General features: G+C 36.9%; 1 protein-coding gene across 1 annotated transcript in view; it reads right to left on the bottom strand.

Moving 5' to 3' along the window:
• slc16a1b (solute carrier family 16 member 1b) overlaps nucleotides 1-18,788 on the bottom strand; it is a 35,948-nt gene extending 17,160 nt beyond the window's left edge. Inside the window, exon 1 of the mRNA XM_073818691.1 lies at nucleotides 18,649-18,788. The gene's annotated coding sequence lies outside the window, so the exon portion shown is untranslated. The remainder of the gene's footprint in view (nucleotides 1-18,648) is intronic.
• Nucleotides 18,789-24,936: the final 6,148 nt, after the last annotated feature.

Below are 24,936 nucleotides of genomic sequence, written 5' to 3'. Positions count from 1 at the left end.
TCAGGGAGGTGAAGGCTAAATCATTCCAAGTGCCTCAGAGAACAGGAAGGGTAATATATCAGAGAGGATAAAACAGATGGGGGTAACTGGTCCAGTTTTAATTAAGTTCTTTCACTTAGGCTTCAGGCAGAACTTACTTGAGCGCTCAAAAAGCTGCTATGATGCAACTACTGTGAGGTGAAGTAGTTTAACCTAACTTACTACTACTTCATCACATAATGTAGACTATGCGTGTATATTGGTGCGTTCACACCGCCCAAAACGTCAGCGTCAGTTGCGGCAAGATTACATGTAAAGTCTATGGTTGAGTCCGTCAGAAGCTCTGCGGTGCGTTGTGTGCGTTGGATCCGTCAACTTTTCAAGCGTTACCTGCATTTCAAGCGTCAACGCAGCAAACGCAAGCAACGCAGAAGTTCAGCTAGCTGAACTTTTGACGGACTTGACGCACTTGACGCAGTGCGTCAACCAATCAGAGCGTCTCACTGTAGCGACGTCACCACACGTATCTTGAATGAAGCGGGAGCAGAAAAATAACATTTTCAACAATGGAAGACAAAAGCTCATTGTAGCCGTCTGCAATCGCAGAGAATTGTATGATCCGTCCTCGTTGTTGTATAAAGTTAGGAATGAAAAGGAACTTGCTTGGATGAAGATCGCTGAAGAGATCGGGATGTCGGGTCAAATCTTTTCTCAACGTAATTATTTCCCATTTCGTCACCTAGCGAAACACGGCCATGAGAAGATTCCAAAATGTCCAGTCCCTACTAGTTTGCCATGGTTTATTCAGGGGAAATGTGCAAAAAGCGGTGAAGGAGTCTGAGGGACAGAGCGTTGCCTGACGTGTGCGGTGTGAACGCACCAAAAAGCAAGCGTTGCAAGCTTCAACGTACATGCGTTAAACTAGATGCGTTGAGAGCGTTGCCTGACGCAGACAAAGTGTGCGGTGTGAACGCAGCATAAGTGTGTTTTGTTTGCTATTTGGGATATACTCGATAATGTCAAATTGCACATTGTTAAAACAACAATAACGATATATATTGCACACCCCTAGTTGTTTTACAACACCCATTGAGGAATTTTAACCACAAGACATTGCAGACAACACCCTAAAGAATGTGTGGACCAATACCAATTTGTGCAAAATGGTCTGGAAAATATGATGTTCGGTTTAAAAAGTTTGGGGTTCCATTGACCTTTATATGGACAGAACACACAAACGGCATTCAACAGAAAATCAAAACTGTTGGGTTATCAATATTCTTCACAGTATTATCCCATGTTCCACGGAAGAAAGTAAGTCATACAGGTTTGAAACCACATGAGGGTGAGTAAATGACGACAATTTTTGGATGAACTATCGATTCAACCACATTAGTCTTGCACAAATCAAAATGTTTCTGCAAAGTGAATCACTATAAGAATGGCCATTTTAAAATATCATTTAAAATGATACTCAGGAACGTGTTCGAAAGAACGCATTTCTGATTTGGTTTTTAGCTAGCTACAGGTTAGCCATAGAGGAAATGGAAAATATCATACTTTATGTCTGAGCAAGCATGACAACGTAGTTTCTTTCTGTGGTAAACCGGTTTAAGAATAAAGGCCATATGGTATTTGCAGAATCACGGGAATTGTCAAGGCCTGCTGACGCATGTCTGAAAAAACTAAAAGCATAACAGCGTACAGTACACTCCCACCATTCAAAGCGTGAAGGAGAAAATTAGCAGTTTGTGATTATTTTTAGCGAAATCTAGCAAAGTGAGCAGTGTTTGTTGGCATAAATAGTGCAGTGAGGGTTGACCTCAGCTGGTGCTAAACAGACTTACCCTGTTACTGCATATTAAGCCAAAACCACTTGCTTTTATGTTAAAGGCATGTCTCTCTTCTGACATTAGGGCACATGGTGTTCTTATAAGAGTTCTTAGGATGTTATACACAGCCAAAATATTGGAAATTTGCACAGATAACAATGACTTATGAGATGCTGAAATATATAGCAGCTGTTCACTCTTCAAGATTTAAGACGCATCACTGCCAGCACTGAAATCCTCAACACTCATGTTCTGAGAAAGAAACTCCTGCTGAACTCAACAAATGTCAAAGAGCAGCTTCCACTGGCACCCAGGATAAACTCCTTACTGGCTCTCACAAATATTTACACAACTATACTATCTTCTGCCTTGCCAAATCTTAACCCTTGTGCGACCTTATGGACATTTTTGTCCATTTCAGTTTTGTTTTTTTTGTTATAAGTGTGCCTGTGTTAATGCCAACTGCATAAAGTTTGGCTCAGGTGTTTATTTTTATAGAATTTTTTATATTTCACACTTCCTTCAAAAAATGTTACCCTCTGTACAAAAAAAAAATACTCACACTCAGAACCTTAAGGACAAAAATGTCCACATTGAAACCCATTAAAACTGCAATTTAACCCTTTCTATCAGCAAGGCTTCAAATTTTAAATTTTTACCATTTTTACTATATTGTGCCATTTTTTTTCAAATTTGGCATATAAAAGAAATACTCGCTTTTTCGTGTTTTCTGCTTATGCATATTATAGTCTATTACAGAGTCAATTGGAAAAATAATGCAGCTATAATTGTGTGGGTATGTTGGTAAGGATGTCAGAGTGTGGTTTGCATGTGTTTACTGAAAATTTTATGTGTGTAATTAGTTTGAAAGAAATGATATTGTAGCATATAGAAATTAACTACTATTTTTCATTTTTTCATAAAAAAAACAAAAACAAACACCTGTGGCATTATGTGAACAAACCAGCATTTAAAGAGTGAGAATTCTAAAAATGAATGAATGTTTGGTATCTATGGATAGAACAGATGCTGGTTAAAAAAATCGACATCAGTAAAAGTGGAAAAAAATATTAATAAATCATATTTTTATGACAGTGTTTGGACATGGACATTTGTGTCCATTTTGCACCTATGTGTAACTTTTTTTTTTGAACGCACAAGGGTTAAATTATAGTCCAAAAAAGTACAAGCAATCTTAAACTCAATGTGAATTGCCATGAGCAAACCACTTTACATCTGCTTCTTGTTTCTGAACAATTGTTCACAAACAGAGCAGAAACCTACATTAAGAAATTTTTGGTTTTATGTTAACCTGTGACCATTCCAATCTAGCATGTGATTTCATCCTCTTGTATTTATGCTAATAAACAAACATCTGCGTGCAGACAAAGTCATAGACACACTAGTTGAATTGTTCTGCGAACAAACTGAGAATCGAGACTTGAGTGTGGCGATACCACGTTTTCCAACTTCCTGATGTCTTATTGATGACTAACCTTTGTTTGGTTGGCCAATGAAGTGCATAAACCCATCCTCTTAATTCTAATAGGTCTGCAAATCTGCCAATCAGTTTTACAAGTTGCCGATTTGTGATTTTTGTGATTTCATCCGGATGCTATTCTCTTACACGAACAGAACTAATAAATCCTTTGAGTTTCGAAACATCCGCAGGCTTGCAGACTTTAAAGTGCTGATCTGTTTCCTAACACACTTCCACGAGGCCTGTGAGGGACCGAAACCCCAGCAGAATACCAGATCAGCTGGAACCAGATCACCTCGCACACAAGACTTGTGCATTCCTTCCTGCTGTTCTTTTAAAACTGCGGAAACGTATGCATTTAATCATGCTGAAATCTGAGACTAAGGTGTGCGTGCTGCAACCTAAAATAAGCGTTTTTCTTTTCCGCTGACTTTGCATATGCCCTCATAAGGGCAGTGTAGCTTAACTGGCATACAGTTACTTATAAATCATTAACACAATGTATGACAACCTTGCAAAAACATACAAGCAAAGATTAATGCTTCTGGTTACTGAAGAACCACCATGTTGTAATAGTCAAGGGTCAGAAATGTATATTTATGTGGAAATCTGGTTTTAATCTCTCTGAAATTGTTTATGGGTTCCTTTTAAGGACCATGAAAAACAGGCTAATATTAAGTAGTCTGTAAATCTCCCAGCATGCTTCAGCATGGCCCAATTAAGCCATGAAGAGGCTTTTCTCTAGGGACTGCAGTATTGGACAGGCTACTGGTTCAGCAGTCTCCTGAGAGTCTGTGGATGTCCTGAACTGCTCTCCAATGTGCATGTGTGTGTGAGAGTGTGTGTGTATCTGTCAGGCTCTTAGCAGTAAAGGTTAAGGCCTAATATTTCTCTGCTGGGAGCAGCAGGATGCTGACTAGTCATAGGTTGAGAGATGATGGTCTTGTGCTTTTGATGAGGGATCGGCACTTAAAGGGAGCAAATGTCCATTAAGACTTGCCCACTCAGTATACAGTAGTCAACATTCCAAGTGGATCAAAAAAGTTAATCAAAAGTTGTCCTAAGATAAGAACGGGTATTCTTTTTGGTTTTAGGACAAATTTGATGAAAGGTTTTGATCCACTTCGAATGTTGACTACTGTAGGTCAGGTGTGTTTAAAGTCCCCCTGAAATCAAAATTAAAGTTTTTGGTCTTTTAGTATGAATATATTAGCCTTAAGATTATCTATAAGCTAGTGTGCTTCAAAGCAATGACAAAATTCGCTTTTACAAGAAATGGGCATTCAAAACTTCCAGTCTCGTCACTTCCGCCAATATGAATCAAGGATTTTGATGATATCACCGCGCACTTCAGTTTCTGATCAAACGTTCTGTCCAATCAAATGCGCTCTAAAGTCCGTAGAGTCCCGCCCCCTACACAGAGACGCGGAGGAGATCATATGCGCGGTCGGACTCGGCATTTATTAAACTACACAGCCTCAGCATGATTATTATCACTATTTCGTTTTAGCAAGAGTTTCATATTGAATCTGTGGGGTAATTTATTAGTCTGTGGCTGTCATAAGCTTACAAATGCGGCTTTACCGAGCTCAACGGCTCTGGCCCGAGCAGATATTAATGGAACGCTATTGGCTATTCAAAATAAGTGGGCGGGGCTTAGCGATATGTTTTTGTTTCAGTTAAAAGAACGTCACCACATAGAAGAACGCTGCGTGTTTCAAGGCACTTCAGTGGACCTTTAAATCTCAAGTAGAGAGAGGTCAGGACTCAGGATGGTCGACCAGTCAGTTGGCAGACGATCCATCATCAACCAGCATTAATTAAATAACATTAAACCTGGATCATTTTACATGCATGCTGCTTTGCGTCAAAGATAAATAATATGAGGTATTGAAGTAACAGTTTCTGTTCACATTTTCAAAGGATATTCATCATGTTTCCAGAAGGTGAAAAGTAATTTTATGGCACTGTCAACTATATTTGGCGGTGAAATTTCAGCTCATCCTTTTTCATTTAAATCTAATCTAAATCAAAGCTATTTTTTTTTTTAAATCTGCGTAGCTGTTTTCAAGCAACCTGTTTAAAATGTTGTTGCTTTTTTATCATTATTCAGTACACAATGGATATAATTTGACATTTACCTTTATGTATGGTGGGTAGGGAAGATCAATGGGAGCAGAAGAATAAAAATAATTTGGCAAGGACAATGCTGTCTGTCATCATCAACTGTTTTGAGACCTACATGTGACCAAACACATGTCCCATACTTGAGACAAATCCTCCATCACGTCTGCTGTGTCCTGAATTCAGCACATCAGAGGACAAAATCGCTCTGCATTGTGCTGACGCCTACAATTCCAGTCAAAAGTAATATTTTTAAAACAGTAATGTTTTTAATGTTTTTTTGTTTTGTTTTTAATGTTTTAAAGGAATATCTTCTGCTCACCAAGCCTGCATTTATTTGATCCAAAGTACAGGAAAAACAGTAAAATTGTGAAATATTTTAAGTATTTAAAACAACTGGTTTCTATTTGAATGTATTTTAAAATGACTTCAAAGCTGAATTTTCAGCGTCATTACTCCAGTCATGTCACATGATCCTTTAGAAATCGTTCCAATATGCTGATTTGCTGTTCAAGAAACATTTATCATTATATCAATATTTAAAACAGTTGAATATTTTTTTTTCAGGATTCTTTGATGAATAAAAAAAAAAGACCCAAAGATCAGCATTAATCTGAAATAAAAAGCTTTTATAACATTATACACTATATCATTCAAAAGCTTGGAGTCAGTATTTTTTATTAATATTTTTTTATTATTTTTTTATAATGTTACAAAAGATTTCTATTTCACATAAATGCTGTTCTTCTAAACTTTTTATTCACTAAAAAAAATTCTACTCAGCCTTTTTCAACATAAAAATAATTAACATTTTTTTGAGCAGCAAATAAGAATATTAGAATGACTTCTAAAGGACCATGTGACTGGAGTAACGTTGCAAAAAATTCAGCTTTGAAGCCGCAGGAATAAATTACATTTTAAAATAAATTCAAATAGAAAACAGTTATTTTAAATAGTAAAAATATTTCAATTTTTGCTATACTTTGGATCAAATAAATGCAGGCTTAGTGAGCAAAAGAGACTTCTTTAAAAAAAAAAAAAAAAAAAAAACATTTAAAATCTTACTATTCAAAAACTAATTGTTGACTGGTACTAGTGTACATCACCGCTATAGCAATCCATGTAGATACACCAGAAAATACCAACAATACCCGAATCTAAAGATCTAATGTGGAAAGGCAAGTTTAGAGGAGTGTTATTTTAATTTATTACACGGCTCTCTGGAATGCTTGATTCTGATTGGTCAGTTGAGACATTTGCAGGTTCGTTCTTTTCAAATAATCACCGCTCCAAAGTAATAATGCATAGCCGGTACTATTTGTATGTTTAAAATCCCTCCGCGCCAACAAAGATTACCGTTTAGCGCCATCTTGTGACAAACACTGGACAACCACAATTAACAATGGAAAATTTCGACATTAATTTTAGCCTGTAGTTATCGCGAAATTCGCGTTATTCGCGTCGGGTCCTGATCACACAGTCGGGGCTTATTTCTGCGATAACTACCGGCTGCCTGTACATTATCCCTTACATAATTTATTTATATAATATTATAGTATTTATTAAAGGTATAGTTGACACCAAAATGTATTTCATTAACTGTCATTAATTACTCATACTCACTAGTTCCAAACCCGTAAAACCTTAGTTTATCTTTGGAACACAAATTAATATATTTTTGATTAAATCCAAAAGCTTTCTGCATAGACGGCAACGTAACTGACATGTTTAAGGCTCAGAAAGGTAGTAAGTACATTGATAAAATAGCCCATGTGACATAAGTGGTTCAGCTTTACTTTTTATGAAGCTACAGGAATACTTTTTGTGCGCAAAGAAAACAAAAATATGTTAGTCTTTAATGTAGGGCTGCAACAACGAATCGATAAAATCGATAAAAATCGATTACTAAAAGCGTTGGCAACGAATTTCATAATCGATTCGTTGTGTCGCGCGACGCAGAGACATTTGGTTGTTATTATATATATATTTAAAAAAAAATTGAGCGCAGAGCGGAGTGGACACATTCGGTCTCTCTCCCGCACTGATGCCAGCAGAGTTCGGCACCTCATAAGCTGTGTTTCCATCCAAAAATGCGAATTTAACTTATGCGCAAAACTGGAACATTTGAGCATAAAGCACCGTTTCTACATTATATATATATGCTGCCCCGATTTATATCAAACATGTTTGATATTTAAGCCTACTTTGGCTAGCGTACTTTCACAGCAGCCAATGCTCGATCGCAAAACAGCTGCTGTACGGGTCGTTGGATATGGAGATGGAGAGAACTACTTCTATAGTTTTTGTAACACTGTCTGTCTGTATAATGTGTCGAAAACATACCACAACCGTGAGGAGAAAGAGGAGCTTTGCTGAGGTGAAATCGTCTCAGTTTTGAATAGGGCTGTGACGGTGGCACGTTGTTTTTTTTATATATAGCCTACACTTCAGTCAGCGAACAAGCAGCCTGAAAACGCTAAAATAAATCAAAGAAATAATATATTTAATTAAGAAAGTAGCCTAAGAGTATTAAATAGGCTATTAAACAAACATTCCTTGTAAAAATGTCCGACAGCTCATCAATTTTTGGCTGACTGAATTTCCAGTCCGACTGTCTTTTTTTCTCTTTCTCTTCCTCATTACACAGCTGCTGTTTTTAATAGCAAAGTGATTACATTTATTTTCGTTCCTTTAGTTTATAAAGTTAATTTAGAGATATATTTGGAACACTTTTTGTTTGTTAAATTCAAGTTTTTGTTTTTTAAAGTTATACCTAGCAAACAGAGGCAGACAGATCAAAAGCCTGCTTAATTCATCGCGATTTAAATTTAAATCCATTGATATAAAAAAAACTTAAAACATATCACAATATTAGTTTAATCATTCAATCAAGATAATTCCAAAGTTTGTGCGGAGAGAAGCGCGCTTTGCAGGACATGGAGACGCCAGTGCAATGTGGAATTTCTTTTTTGCTCATAAAGGTAAGAGTAATTTACCACCCGGGCCGGAACTGTAAAGGGTCTAGCTTAGTTTGTGTGTACTCACAGTATCAACAAAATGTGCTCTTAAAGAAAACAAACAGAATACGCTTGATATCTTTGGTTTAAACAGGAGCGCTTCACAATAATTAACCGAAACCCAGGTAATTGCCTCACAAACACAATATCTATAGAAAGCTTTAAATTATTATTTTACTATAAAACGAAATAATTAAAATCGAAAACAAAACTCTTTCATTAGCTAATCCATAAAGATGCATTAGGCATTAATGAGCAGATGGCAGGATCGTCAATTTCATCTTTGCAACACTGAATCAGAAAATACTAGTTTATTAATAAGTAATTCGAATATTTTCTTAATTTTTGCCTTGACACATTCATGGTAATTACTTTTGCTGGGGCTTTGAGGCCAGTTTTGCGTGCATTTGAATGCGGAACTCTTCCAGCTGGTCGCTGCTGATGGCAGGACGCTAAACACCGCCATGGCAGAATGAATGTAGCAGAAAGTTAGTCAAGTTATCCCGTTCCAGCGTGCAAAGTCACATGACTTTTTTAATGCGCACTGAGGAATTTAATTTGAGAGGCTTCTTGATGGGAAATGCTGCATGTACACCACAGCAAGCCGCTGTCTTGACGGATAGTAATTTTAGTTTATTTAGTCTATATATTTGGCAGATGTAAAGCATACATGTGTATGTTTTTTGTGTTAGTCCATTTTTATTTTATTATTATTATTATTATTATTATAACAGTTCAAGGAGCAACATGTTCGTGCACTTTCTAAAGATTTTAGTTCTGTTTTTGAATAAAGGGTTGTAAATCCCTTTTTTTATCCGATTCATCGATTAATCGAAAAAATAATCGACAGATTAATCGATTATTAAAATAATCGTTAGTTGCAGCCCTACTTTAATGCGCATTCACAGGAGTACCACAATGCTATCTCTCTTAGCTCATCATCTGTATATTCTGGTTCAAATAAGCAAGGCTGGGCAAAAACTATATGTTAGTCCTATAACTGTATATCCCCAGGCATCTATGTGAGCAGCTATCATCAACATAAACACCATGTATGGACCTTTAAGTAAGCATCAATCTATAACCTCCATTTAGTCTACTTTTCAAACGTCACATAAATTTGAAAAATTTCCAGTTCTTACTGACACTGACCATAACAGATCTCAGAGAATAAACCAATCATCTAACCTGAAGCTTTAATTACGCTGGACATTAGTACGCATCTCTGAGATGCTCGGAAGAAAAACAAAACCGCAAGAATTTTAAATAACCTGCTGTAGTGAATCTAAACAAACCTACAATTTAACCTTCATCAAATCATTTGTAAACACCAAGTGCATCTACCTAGAATGTTTATACGCCTGGAAGGATTAAATAAGATAAAATGGATGACGCAGTCACTCACTTAGAGACTATAAGGGTTTAAATATGACCAGTTACAGCTGTCTAGAACTCTGAATGCTATTGACATCTGCTAACAGTTCAGTTTACAGCTGTCACTATAATGAGAGCCCTTGGCTATGTTCAGAATACCATACTACTATTACTTTTGCTGAATTTCACAGTAAGTATACTATTGTGCTTACCATGCACATTTTCTGCAGCTATGACATCAGAAATGTAAGGAAATACTGTATCCCACAATACAAAATGCACTGTTTTATCTTTTATATCTAGTGGGATGAAGCAATGTCTTTGACTCATTATATGACTCAAGATTGGACTGCCCAAAGTTGATACATAATGTGAAATAACCATTTTAGTTACCCAGATGTTAACTGGACATGCACTGTACATGCACTATTTAAAATCAAAGTACACCTTGCAGTGCAGTATTCAGTAAGTCAGAAGCTAGTATTGTAAAGTGTTGTAAACCCTGAGGCCAATGATCTTATCTGACCAACGACAATAAATGCATGACAGCTGGCTGCATCTCAAAAGTAGGAAATGAATGTTTCCTGAAATGCCTTGATCTGGGAATTTACAACCGTTAATGTTTAGTCATTTCATAGTCAGGGGAATGTGTGAAGAAATTTGTACAAAGGCCTTTAAGCGCAATCATTTAGGTTTTAGGTTTGACGACAGAAAAAGACCTTTTCAATCATACTGAATATTTAGAAAGCGTGACTAAACTACTCTCATACTCATTCCAAACCTGTATGACTGACATGCATACACACACACAAAAATGTTTTTAACAAAGGAGTGTTGAAGGTTGAAAAAACAAAACAAAAAAAACCTAAACCGATATTACAGTATCACTACATTCCAAAACTTCGGAACCCATTCATATCATTTATTGTATGGCTTCATTATTGTATGACTAATGTATATTATAATCTATAATGTATAGATTATAATTATATAGAAAAGTACAACTATAGCATTATTTAAATTTCTCCTTTGGTGCTTTACAAAAGCATAAGTATTTTGCTCCAAATTGTTAATGTGCATAATGACTTCTTCCTAGGCTGGAAGGTTGTGTATTGTGCATTTATTTAAGAGCAAAAATATTTGTCTTTCTGCAGCTTGAATGAAGTCTGCATGCTATATAAGCCTAATGCCGGCACTGAATAAAAAGATAATTGTGACAATTTTGACTTTATAACTTACAATTGCAAGTTTATATCTTGCAATTCTGACTTTTTTTTTCCTCCGAATTGCGTGATACATACTATGAAGTTTTCAGAATTGCGACTTTATTTGTCTCACAATTCTGACTTTATAACACACAATTCGGAGTTAATGAGTGAGAATTGTTTGATATAAACTCTGAGAACATATTGTTCGCAACTGTGAGTTTATATCTCACAATTCTTAGAAAATAAAATGAATTGTGATAGCTAAAAGACAGAGAGCTAAAATAATATAGATTACGCTTTCCCTTTCCATTTGCTCTGTTTTGTCAAACACTGTACTTCAAAGTCATTGACGCAACTTAGTTCATTCCTGAAGTGAACTTTGCCCGTTTGGTGATTAGATTAACCATTTTGGACTGCTGTCTTAAACTTGTGCTTCTCGTCCGGTGTGCGACCCCATTTTGGCAACCTTGTGTTCTTATTCTGCCCACCTGTTCTATAACGTATTCACTTTAACTTTTCAGGTAATATCAGTGGTATGACATATTTCAGATGCATTGGAAATTACAACAACATTTACATATGTGACCCTGGACCACAAAAGTAGCATATTATATATATGCTACAATATATATATATATATATATATATATATATATATATATATATATACTGACGAGCTGCGCACATTCACACTGATAATGAACATTGATTTGCGCAGCTCGTCAGTAAACAACGGCTGTGTGTAGTATATACGGCTCAACGTGAAATCACGCACCTGATGGCATTTACCGCTGATTACAGAACCGGCTTTACTGACAAAACGCGCAAGCATGATCGGCCGATTCGTATCGGTGCATCCCTAATATATATAAATCATTAGGGTATTAAGTAAAGATCATGTTCCATAAAGATATTTAGTACATTTTCTATTGTAAATATATCAAAACTTAATTTTTGATTAGCAATATGCATTGCTAAGAACTTAATTTGGACAACTTTAAAGGCATTATTCTCAGTACTTTGGTTTTGTGCACAACTCAGATTCCAGTATTTCAAATAGTTGCATCTCGGCCAAATATTATCCTAACAAACCATACATCAATGGAAAGCTCATTTATTCAGCTTTCAGATTGTGCATAAATCTTAATTTAAACAAATTGACCCTTATGACTGTTTTTTTGGTTCAATATTTTTTGCTCAAAATTCTCGTGACAATTTGGTAGCCGCTGGATATCGGTAGGGACATGGCCCTAGCATCCCTACTAAACTCTACACCCTTAACACCACAAGTAAAAATTACTCAGACGCATTTTCATTTCGGGGATGTTTGTACAACAACCCCAAAGAAATCTTCACACATTTCCTCTTAAGAAATCTGACGGGAAACGCCCAACATCTGTGAAAGATGACAAGTGAATCATGCATGAAATCAATCCATGGTCTTTGATCAGAAACCACACTTACCCTTGCAAACTTTGCTGACATTCATTTTGAATAGGGTGAACTACAGGTTTTACAGTTCATTGAAGCCTGGTAAAGTCTGCCAGGCTGATGGCATTTTTCACAGGCCCTCTTCTTTCACTCTAAGCAAAGAAGCAAGGATGGCACTGAATGACATCCTTTACTCATTCATACACATGCACACACACTTAAATCAGGTTATTTGCTTCTATAAACAGTTGACTGCTCTATATATAACACTTAATGGAAATCTAAAAGTGGGCCCACAATCATTCATTAACGAAGAGCCGTTCCATATGACCCAATCAATTATTAACTGTGAAACAAGTAGAACATACACAGTAACATAAAAATAGCATATAAAAAACTATTTAACAAGCACTTACACATACACAAAGTCATTAACATCACTTGCCCTCTCACAGTCTTGAGCCATGAGAGGAGGGTTAAAACCCCCGCAATTCATTGGTGACTACACAACATCTGTCTCCTCAGGGCTTGGAAAAGGAAACATTTGACTGGTGTACACTAAAAGTTTACATGTGAGGACCGCTACAAAAACTTTCCATACAAAACCTGATATATTTTAAGTTTTCTTGAGCCATTGAATAGCTTTGTGTGCAGAACAGAATGAAAGTTCATCTGCATTGTAATTACATGTAAAAAGAGCACTGAAGAAAAGTCTTCTAATTTTCTCCTTTCAACCAGCAGAAGAAAGCAAACCAACATGAGGGTGAGTACATTTGGGTGAACTATTCCTTTAAAGGCACTGGTTCTCAACCAGGAGAACAAACTTACAAGGAGGCTTTAGGATGGCTTACTCCACCCCAAAATGAAAATGTTGTTATTAATCACTTACTCCCATGTCGTTCCAAACCTACAAAAGCTTTGTTCGTCTTTGGAACAAAATGTAAGATATTTTGGATAAAAACCTGAAGCTTTGTGGCTGTCCCATTGTCTGCCAAGTAAACAACACTGTCAAGGCCCAGAAAAGTATGAAAGATGTCGCCAAAATAGTCCATCTGCAATCAGTGGTTCAACCATAATTTTACAAAGTTACGAGAATACTTTTTGTATGCAAAGAAAACAAAAATAACGACTTTATTCAACAATTTATCTTCTCCACTTCACCGTTTTGGAGAGTATGCACTGGATGCAAACAGCGTACGCTGTTCTCTGTCAGCTGCGTCACACGAATACACCGTTTACGTTCGAATCAAAGCGTGAATAAACGTCGAAAATTTATTTGTGTCTTGCGGCTGACACAGAACAGTGTACGCTGTTTGTGTCCTAGTGGATACTCTCCAAAATACACCACGGTGACGTGGAGAAGACGAATTGTTGAATAAAATCATGATTTTTGTTTTCTTGACATCTTTCATACTTTTCTGGGCCTTGACGGTGTTATTTACTTGGCAGTCAATTTGACAGTCACAAAGCTCCCGGTTTGTTTTCATCCAAAATATCTTAGATTGCGTTCCGAAGATGAACAAAGCTTTTACGGGTTTGGAACAACATGGGGGTAGTTGAATAATGACAAAATTTTCATTTTGGGGTGGAGTAACCCTTTAAAATGATTTATAAGACAGAATGGGGTATAAAATAAGCTACAATTATTAAAATCAAGATATTTATTTAATTAGTGTTTTATGCTTTGCAAAAAACTGTATTCTCACAGTCTTGGGAAAACTGGAAAAACTGTAAATTAAAAAAATATATCAAATAAAATCTTAAAACTACATGGACATTTTTAATGATGTATATATAAAATAAATATTTTAAAAACCCATCCAGTAAATTACAAACAACCTAAAAAAAAACATGTGGCTTACACATTTATGAATGGGGGCTTTGGAATCAAATAGGTTGAGAACCACTACTGATGTTGACAGGTGTTTAACCCCTTACACTCTTAAAAATAAAGGCTCCAAAGGGGGTGTCTTTGCAGTAATGCCATGGAAGAACCATTTTTGGTTCCCCAAAACCTTTCAGTGAACAGTTCTTAAAAGAACCATCTTGAAGAACATTTCAAAAATCCACTATAAAGATCCTTTTCTGCATTTGAAAGGTTCGATGGATGTCCAAAGTTCTTATGAAATCATCAATGCCAATAAAGAACCTTTATTTTATATGCCTAAATATGCCTAAACACGAAGTGTACCACGGGCGGCACAGTGGAATGCTATGGTTAAAAAAAAAAAAAAAAATTATATATATAAATATTCCAATAAGAGAAGAGTGGAATTGCCAGATAGACCTGCCCCAAGCCATACACACCTTCCTTGTCCTCCTTGCCCTTCTCATTAAAATTTCCTTTCAATTCTTCAACTTGACTTCTCACCCTCTAACTAATGAGTGGCCATGTCTTTAAAGGGATAGTTCACCCAACAATTTTAATTTGATGTTTATCTGTAGGTGACTTTGTTTCTTCAGTAGAACACAAAGATCTTTAACTCAAACTGTTGCGGTCTGTCAGTCACATAATGGCAGTCAATGGGCTCCATGGCTTTAAGAGTCAAAAAACCCACAGAAAAAACCTAATTAAACCATGTGGCTTGTGGCGATACATTGAGGTCTTAAGACACCAAACAATCGGTCTGTGCAAGAAACTGAGCAGTATTTATAGCATTACCTCTGCTCCACCGCAATGTCGAAGCATCCTGAGCACATTCACAACAGCCGGCGTGTGACGATGAGCAAGCAACCATAACTTCAGTCGATCAGGCTCAAAAGTTGGAAGTTGGTGAAAAGTCAACACTCCTGGATGAGTTCGTGCAAGCAAATGCAATCTTTTAGTTTTTAATCGGTTGCAACAATCAGGATAAGCACAAGTAATGAACATTTTGAGTAGCCGTAAACAATCTCTCTGCACTGTGTACACAATGAGTGATGTATACGCAGGACAGATTGCTTCCACGTTGTTGTGAACGCGCTCAGGACAGTTAATTATTGCGGTGGATCCAAGGTAAAAATTTATAGAAATACTGTTCATTTTTTTGCACAGACCGATTGTTTGGTGTCTTAAAGCGATGGTTCGGAGTAGATTTGACTACATTGCTATGCACTCCGAAGCCCATCTAAATGCCCCATCCGAAGTTTTTTTTTTTACCTTAGTCGAACATTGACGGAGATATTCGAGCTTGTCGAATGGCTTGCTACAGCCATACATGGTACATGGGATGTATCTCGTAAATTGCACCACTAAACGTGCAAGTAATCTTACCAAACTTCTACAGTAGTGTAAATAGGTTATGTACTCACAAAACGCTGCATTGGAAAATTTGTAAGTCCACCATGAGTGTATTAAAAACAACTGTTACCCACATGTCAACGTAGTAGGTGGACTTTTACGTGCTTTTCCCAAACCAGGGAAGCGACGTCGACGTGTCGCCATTTGTAGTTTTTGAGACTAGTAGGGATCGGGTAACAGTTGTTTTTAATACACTCATGGTGGACTTACACATTTTCCAAAGCAGTGTTTTGTGAGTACATACCCTATTTACACTACTGTAGAAGTTTGGTAAGATTACTTGCACGTTTAGTGGTGCAATTTACGAGATACATCACATGTACCATGTATGGCTGTAGCAAGCCATTCGACAAGCTCGAATATCTCAGTCAATGTTCGACTAAGGTAAAAAAAACTTCGGATGGGGCATTTAGATGGGCTTCGGAGTGCATAGCAATGTAGTCAAATCTACTCCGAACCATCGCTTTAAGACCTCAATGTATCATCACAAGCCGCAGGGTTTAATTTGGCTTTGTCTGTGCATGTTTTTTTTTTTTTTTTGACTCTCAAAGCTGTGGAGCCCATTGACTGCCATTATATGACTGACAGACTGCAATGTTTGAGTTAAAAATCTTTGTTTGTGTTCTACTGACGAAACAAAGTCACCTAAATCTTGGATGCCCTGGGGGTAAGCAGATAAACATCAAATTTTCATTTTTGGGTGAACTATCTCTATAAGCTCATTATGTATCCCTCTTGAGTATTTCATCTTCATTTCATCTCTCAACAAACCGCTAGGGATGCACCGATCCGTATCGGCCGATCACTTGCGCGTTTTGTCAGTAAAGCCGGTTCTGATGGCATTTACCGCTGATTACAGAACCGGCTTTACTGACAAAATGCGCAAGCATGATCGGCCGATTCGGATCGGTGCATCCCTACAAACCGCAACCTTTAGGTTACCCAATATACTCACTTCCACTGCCAAGAATGAATGTCACAACCATCGACTCTGTGCACTCAAACTCTCAAAGAGTGGACGGCGTCAATCTCTGATATGCAACAGTAAGTTTGCAGTATTCATAGCTATCCAACAATAGAACGACCTTTCTGTCATATCCAACTGCCACCTCATAAAAGGACACAATCACATGCGCAAGCACTTGCAAACCACCACCAAACAACGCCTATGAGACTATACATGTAGACCTGCCAAACTTTCACAGGACTACACTATAATTAGTTTTGGTTGTCTCAGCAACAAACACCAGAAAACAATACCTGTAAAGAATTATAATAGCCATGACTGCGTGCTAGATGAAGATAGTTTGGCACCCGGCACAAATCGATTCAAATGTGTGCTCTTTATCAGTCTTGTGACCCCTTTGAATCACTGAACCCTTTCCTCTCCATTCCACAACCTCAACATTTGTCCTTGTGTGAATTTCGGATCAATTACAAATCAGACGTGACCACTGAACTTTACGTCAAATCACCTCAGTTACGTCAGTCAACTGGATCTCAAACAACACAAAAATACCCTAGTCAAACAAACATTACAGCTAACCGTTACAGATCCTGATCAGTTTCACTGATGGGAAATTATTGTCACAGTGTCAATGAGGGCAAAAGTTTAACATGAAGTTGCATCAGAATGATACAACTGATAAGATGTGTAAGTTGCTCTTTTGCAAAGTGACGTTTTTAGATACAATTTGGGTAAGTGGTGTACATCTTATACTTGACTTCACTTTCCATAGACTCAAATTCACAGCAGGTTTCTGGCACTAATTGTGCTCCATAATACAGTCTGACCTCTCTGACATTTCTTAAACCAGCCATTGTTCTTCTCCATGCAAGTTCTAAATTAAACAGGGATCTATTTGATTAAATCTGAGGTGACTTACATTTAACCTTTATGAGGTTAGCTTGATAATGTACCAATACGTTCATGATGCAACATCGTAGATGTTGAAACCTTCAACTACAATAAAAGCTAATAAACTAAATCAGATTATGTTTTATATGAATCCACTGTCCATATAAAACAACTTCATACAATTAGTAATTTAGTTTTGGCATTTCTGACCCAAATATACTAGTGGACCTGAGTTTGCTTAGAACTTCAAATTGTTTATTTAAAATTTCGGTGTCCTCTAACAAATGGAAGCATATCTATAATTTAGCTTAAAGCAAGTAGCAGGTTTCGAAAGTCAGACAGTGTTTTTCTTTGATTTCTATCTATGAGATGCTTGGGAACATGGTTGAGAAAAAATAGAACTATAGAAATTGTCTGAAAAGCAAGCTACCCAAAAAACGATGAGATGCTTGCCTAGACTGAACTTGAGGCCATCATATATCCTAAAACACTGCACAGGGCTATGATGCTGAAAGTCTCTTCTAACTAGGCATCTTATCAGGCTTTGGTCCACACAAAAACCGCCAATCTTCAAATAAACGATAAAACAAGGCATACAGATGCGGTTTTAAATAACTATTATTAATTTATTTAGCTTTTCTTTTTTTCCCTCTCGTATCATCACTCCATTGCGCACGTGAGCGCGTGACACGAGCGCGTAACCATAGATTTAAAAGGCGTGAAAAGCGAGCAACGTGACAATGGAGATCCGCTTCTTGGTTTTAAGAGAAGGGTCTTTTCCGATGATGGGGGGTCACAAACTCCCTTTTCACCCACCAGTCTCTCTTAAATCGCCACAATGTCTCAATCTGCAAGTCTGCGCGTATTGCGACATTGCGAATGATGTAACTGACTCGTAACATGGGGAAGCGATCACAAAGAGTATTACTTGCACCCTCCAGAGTTCAGGTTAATTCATTGTGTTCATCTAAAGCTCAAGACGTGCAGTTAAATGCACTCCATCTCTCTCCCGTTGGACCATGTTGTCCACACAACACGCTTGCAAATAGTCCATGAAGCACATACCTGCGCTTTTCATTCACCAACTCCGGTTGTAAGTTCGCGCTATCCGTCTGCAATGTGCGGCCCCGGTTCACTGAACAGCATGGAGAGCTCTGAATGGCTCCGTGGATTCGTGGATATGTGGTGTGCTCTTTCCACTCGACTCTTCATACAAAACCCTGCTGCGCATGCGCAAAACTGCTGTACGGCCCCACGGGCGCTGTGTGGTGCAATAGTCTCCAGTTACAAGGACACAGGGTGTTATTACTTTGACCGTGATGTTAAAACCTGACTGGTACCCTTTGAAGCTTAAGCTATATATTATTATTAATGATTTACAATAGCAATGTCATTTAAATGATAACGAGGAAAAAAATCTAAAAATACTTTTAAAGTTGTGTTCATCACTAAAACGTGTTGAAAAGTATTTTATCTTGTTTTCAAGTAAAAATATCCAAAGATTCTTAAAAGAAAATATATTAAATTTAGAAGGAATAAATAATAAGACCAAGTGCTAAGTAGCCTAAATATTTAAAAGGGTCATGACATGAGAAACTAATTTCCTTTGATCTTTTGACATAGAAGAGGTCTTTGTATGCCTAACACATCCTGCAAGTTTCATAAAATAAAAGTAGCAGCACATCACGTCAATTCAAAAGCAAACAGAAAATATAGCTGCAAGCAGCGATTACCGGGGTTCAAGTGGTTTAAGGCATTTAGGCACATTATTTTGCAAGCTTGTAACCAACTAAATAAATGATTTTAAAAAGTCTTTTTGGCAAATTTACCATAAAAACACTATGGTCTTTAACAGTTGTTACTGTTATAGCACCAGCTGTAGTCCGATCCCCTTAAAAATGTGCATGCTTGTTTAGAATCACCTGTTGCATGTGCTCATCAGGTTTTGTGAGGTTTTGAGTTATCCTTTAGGCTTTATAGGATTTTGGGTAAATTAGGACAGGCCCCTTTTCTAAATGACCCTGTTACAGCTTCCAAAGGTTAAATTTCAACATGTTTTGATAGTTATAGGCCTAGAGAGTCCAGAGAATTGTACTGCAGTTTTTTTTTCCAATACCTAGGACTAGCAGTGGATCACGAGCAGTGGTTCTAGAGGCAAAGTTGTCAGGAAGGAGGAGTTATACCGTATGATATGAACATTGCGAATATCCCCCTGCTCAGTGGCCGATTTCTTTCAAATTTCTCTCAGACCTTTGAGGTTGTGAGCTGAACAGGCCCACCGAGTTTCGTTCTAATCGGCCTCTGTTAACTTTGTCTAACAGGTGGTCTAACTTCGTCAGCCAATGGCGACATGTTTTTTGAGATTCGCAAATGTCCTTGTAGACACTTGTGGCACTTTGGACCAAGACCATGCACACCGATTTTCATGTTGATAGGACAAATGGTTGCGCACTTATAGCCATATTTACGTTTTTAGCACCACTTAGTGGCCAAGCTCCGCAATGTTTTCCCTGTAACCTCTGAGCTCTTACATAAGTGTTCTCAGTTTGGCAGAGATATATAATTCCGTTCAGGAATTATAGGCATTTTACTAAAAGTGGCCCTGCCCCTTTCGAACGTTTTGGCGTCCCTTTTCAACAACGAGTCGAAAGTTTAGCTTTTTTTAGAAAATTGTTGATATTTACTCTCCGGAGAATCTTTCTGCACTGGTTAGGTTCCAATCGGGCAAAAAACCTAGGACTAGTTTGCAAAAGTAGGTTTTAAAAAAAAATGCAAATTGCAAAATGCAAATGTCTGAGGAGTGTTTGGTGGATTTTGTTTTGTAAACAAGGCACAGTGTCATGGAGGGTTTACAAAAAACATTTGTTAAAAGGTGAAGCGAAACTAGATCTGACTGCAGCTGCATCACAAACGGTAAGTAACTGGTTTCATAATGCTTTGTTTGGGAATGACCATTTTATTTTGATCATGTAGTCAAAACACTCACATGCAAAAGCGAGGGGGTGGTAATACTGTTTCCTATGCAATGACGTTAGCCAATAATAATAATGGCAGAATATTGATAAGTCTTAAAGAACCCACCCCATTTTAGTCATTTTAGTTGAAAAATAATTTTTTTTCCCAAATATATTTGCTTTTTTAGAGCTTTATTAACATTATAAGTAAACCTCAAGGAAAAAAAACTAAAAAACTAAAAGACGATTAGATGAAAGTTATTTAATATCTAGTTAATATCTAAGAGATTGTGTGTAGCTTCCTTGTATTCACCAATGTCCTGTTGTCTCCCTTTCTTTTAGTTCCAGTTGACAGCATGTGAAATTTAGATTAATTAGTCTTTTGTTATTAGGAATGGGCTCCAGTCATGGCGGCAAAGAGAACAAATTCCTTCATACTGAATAATGGATTGCCATATAAAAGAGCACTGAAATAAAAGAAGAATATGGAAATAGTCTTTGGCAAACCACTTGTTTATGTGAATGTTTCTGGTGTGCACAAGCATGCAAACAAAGATAGAGGCCACAAATCCTTAACCAATGAAGCTCTTTGCAGAATCTGCATGGTTATAAACAGAAAAGCACATTAATCATTTGAGACTCAAAACTTTGCACATTATGGAGTAGTTTAGAATAAATAAACATGGAATTAAAAGGCTGGATCTCACCACAGAATTCCAGACTGTGAAATTATTGATACATTTGTATAAACATTTGACAGACCTGCAGTTTACAAAGGTTCACATTTACAGTGGGCATGTCTTTAGTTTATATATGCTAGACAGCAAGGATTAGGATTTCATTACATTATCTGATAGTTCCCTGGTGTGTTCTTGTATGTCACACCCTGAAATCAGTTTTGATGTAACATTCTTAAAGAGAGCATTTTGACCTACCAAACATAGTTGTGACTGTTTATTTACATTCCTTATTTTTATTACATTTTGAGTGTCGGAAGAATGCAACCAGAGTAATGAAGGAAAACTCAAGAAAACGATTCTAGGAAACGTCCCAATGAAGCATTCCAACTTAAGAGAAGTGGACATCGATACAACTGCAATTTCTGATCTTTAGTCATGCACTATATGTGTGAAATCGTTATTGATAACATGATCCATGTGCGAAATGAATTCTATTCAAAGGTGAAATTATAAGCTTTTAAACACTACTCTTTGTAAGTTGGAAAGTTCAGTATAGCACAGCTAGAAACGAGCACCCCCATTATTCATTCAAAGCATAAATAAATTATTTATATGCTAACCTTTCTCTTTTTCTTGCACTCTCTCTTTCAAAACAGGAACTGGCAAATCCTGCTTTCATCATCTTCCAGGGTTCAAAGATCATGCACACAGCTTTATCAGAATCAGACACACCCATCAGTGCCATTATTAAAAGCTCTGACTTCACAGGTATTTTCTTGGCAAACAATAGTTATTTGATGATACCAAGTGTCAAAGCTAAGAACTGCCAGAAAAAAACAGAGTGATAACATAATTAGTCTTTGGTTAGGCTTAAGGTGCAGTCAGATTTAAAGCTGCAAAACGTTTGCAATCATAATCCAGTCATTTCAATAGAAATCTATGCAATTGGGAATTTCGAGTGAAAGTCAAAAGATTTCCACACATAGATGTAGTAATGGGTTCAATTTTGTCATGTGAATTTGCTGTGTTTACCAGCAGAAAGCTGCATAGTTTGAACGTGACTTCTGTGTGAGCTACAGTATGCTATTCACAATGGACAATGGCTCACAAAATTTTGTGAATGTGACTGCACCTTTAAAGATATTTAGATTAGACAGCTTGGCGTCATTTCCATAGATAATGAAACTACTTTAAAAGGTGTGTCTTTCAGTTGAATTTCAACTGAATTTTCCAACCTCCAATCTCATGACGAAAACACACCTGTGGTAACATTTTCACGAGATGCAAAATACGTACTGGTATGTACTTTTCGTGACATATTCGATGTAAAATTTGATGTCCATTGATTGGCGCTATAAGATTGTTTTCTTCCCAGAACAGATGAACGTACATACGGTTTGGTTTTGTACGTATCACCACAGTTCTGACTTGAAATTAGGGCTGGGCGATATGGCAAAAATGTAATCTCGATAATTTTTTCCCCATATTGAACGAAAACGATATATATTTCGATATAAGCTGTTGATGTTGCCAGCTTTAAAATAGTATCCCAACAATGACTAAAGCCACAAAAATTAAAGGGTTCATTAAATTACATTTAAAGTATAGTTTATTAACAAAAACAGATTACAGATTTGGCCTTAAAAATTAAAACAAAAAAAATAAAAGTTGTGACAGAGTATGGTAAATGAGAGTAAATGTACAAAATGTAAACATAAAATTATTGTAAAAACATAATTTGTAACACAATTATTTATTTATTTATTATTATTAATTGTTTATTTTCTCTATTATAGGTTGAGCTATTTAAATTAGAGGCAACCACTGCATTTTGAAACAATCAGCCTAGATATGTCATGTAGCCTAATTTGCGTGCATTGTGGGGATTAAAATTGCTTTTGAATGCGCGTGCGTTTTTTGCTTTCGGTTTCAGTTTTAACAATCGCGCCAAACTCTCAGCTGAGCTAAGAGTCACTTTTTAGATAGCCAAACCACTTATATAACGGAATTCGTGCTACCTTTTTTGTCGACAATTTCAACATCTTTGGATAATAACTCGAAGTTAGTTTCACTTTCGTCGCTGCTTCCTCTCTCTTTTTTTTGTCGTCCTGGGGCCTCATTTATAAAGACTTGCGTAGAAACCATCCTTGATTTTATCTAAGAACTTTTCTGATTTGATCGTAAGAGCGATTCAGAGAAAACGAACGTACGTACCACGAAATCCATGCGTACGCCAGTCATTCGGTTATAAATCACAAATGATCGTGGAATTGTGTGCAGCTGAATGTTCCGCCGTCGAAACGCCCCTGCTTAATTAATTAACATATAAAATGAGCTCATTCCTAAAGCAAAAACTCTGTGACAATGGCAAGAAAAAAGGAGCGCAAGAAATCAAATTATAGTGAGGCTGAACTATCTGCAATACCAGGCATTACCACAAGGAAACAGTCGTACGCCAGGCTGGAATCTGACGTGGAGATAAGTACTTTTCCACGTCAAAGACGGTTTTTATAAATCTGTACTTTGACGTGGATTTGATCGTACGAACACTCTAAGATGAAATCAGTGCGTAAGAAAGTTTTATAAATGAGGCCCCTGGTGTTAAGTTTGCTTCGCAAAGTGCGGTAGGAAATGAACTTTGTACTTTCACGTGCACACGCACGCTGTACGCTGATTGGCTGTTGTCGCATATTTCTACTGTGTGATTGGCTCTTAGATTAATCCATATCGAGCAAAAAATGTCTAGATCTTATCATCGTTATTAACATAAATTTTATCGCGATTCGATATGATATCGTTTATCAGCCCAGCCCTACTTGAAATGTTCGTTAAATGGCTCTATAACTCTAATGCTCTCTGACGTTTTAAAATAATTTATAATCTGTACTACACCTTAGCCTACCTGATAGTATGAACAAAAGCGAATGTGATGTAAAAACGCAATCGCAAGCATGCCGTTTTTATTTTTATTTTTATTTTTTATTTGTCTTCTTTCAGCTCTTTCATCATGAATTATGTTTTTCAAGGGATTCATATCCTAAAACACACACTGAACATCACAAGTGGCTCTGAATTGTCAAAACACCAATCAAAATGCACACTACAGATGCAAAAAATGCTGAAAATCTGAAATTATCTGCTAATAGTACTGGATGATCCTTCCAAGAGATGAACTTTCCATATCTTAGGTGGCTTTTGAAGAGATCAGAGGCGAAATTTGAATTAAATAGAATTTTCACCCGTATGTCGTTCCTAACCTATATGAACACATTATATGGACAAAAAAGTCTATTTCAACATTTTAAATACATGAAAACATCCTTTTGTTCTGAGAATGTATGTTTCCCTTATTTCACAGAACCAACACATTCCCGCACAGGTCCTCTCCCTCTATTTGTTATTTTTTCACTACTTGCAGATGTAGAATGACCCATCTCTGTTTGATCAGATCGGAGGTGGGAACTTTAACCCAGAACTCCACAACACAAGCAAACTAGCCCACAGGCCTGTTTATCCACACTGAACTTCTTCTCTTCACAAGTCCCTCTCAAAACATCCCCCTGCAGTTCACCGCCTGTATCTCCTCCTGTTTCAGTTCCATTTATGCTCAACAGAAGCCTATTTTTCTGTACACAAACCAAATATTTCCATCAGCAGCGGAGATGGGTGGAGCAGTATTTTTACAGAATAATGTGATTAGTACTAAACTGTGGATACGG

This window comes from Garra rufa, chromosome 15, assembly GCF_049309525.1.
Source record: "Garra rufa chromosome 15, GarRuf1.0, whole genome shotgun sequence".
Classification (NCBI taxonomy): Eukaryota; Metazoa; Chordata; class Actinopteri; order Cypriniformes; family Cyprinidae; genus Garra; species Garra rufa.
This window is presented reverse-complemented; position numbering and strand designations above follow the sequence as displayed.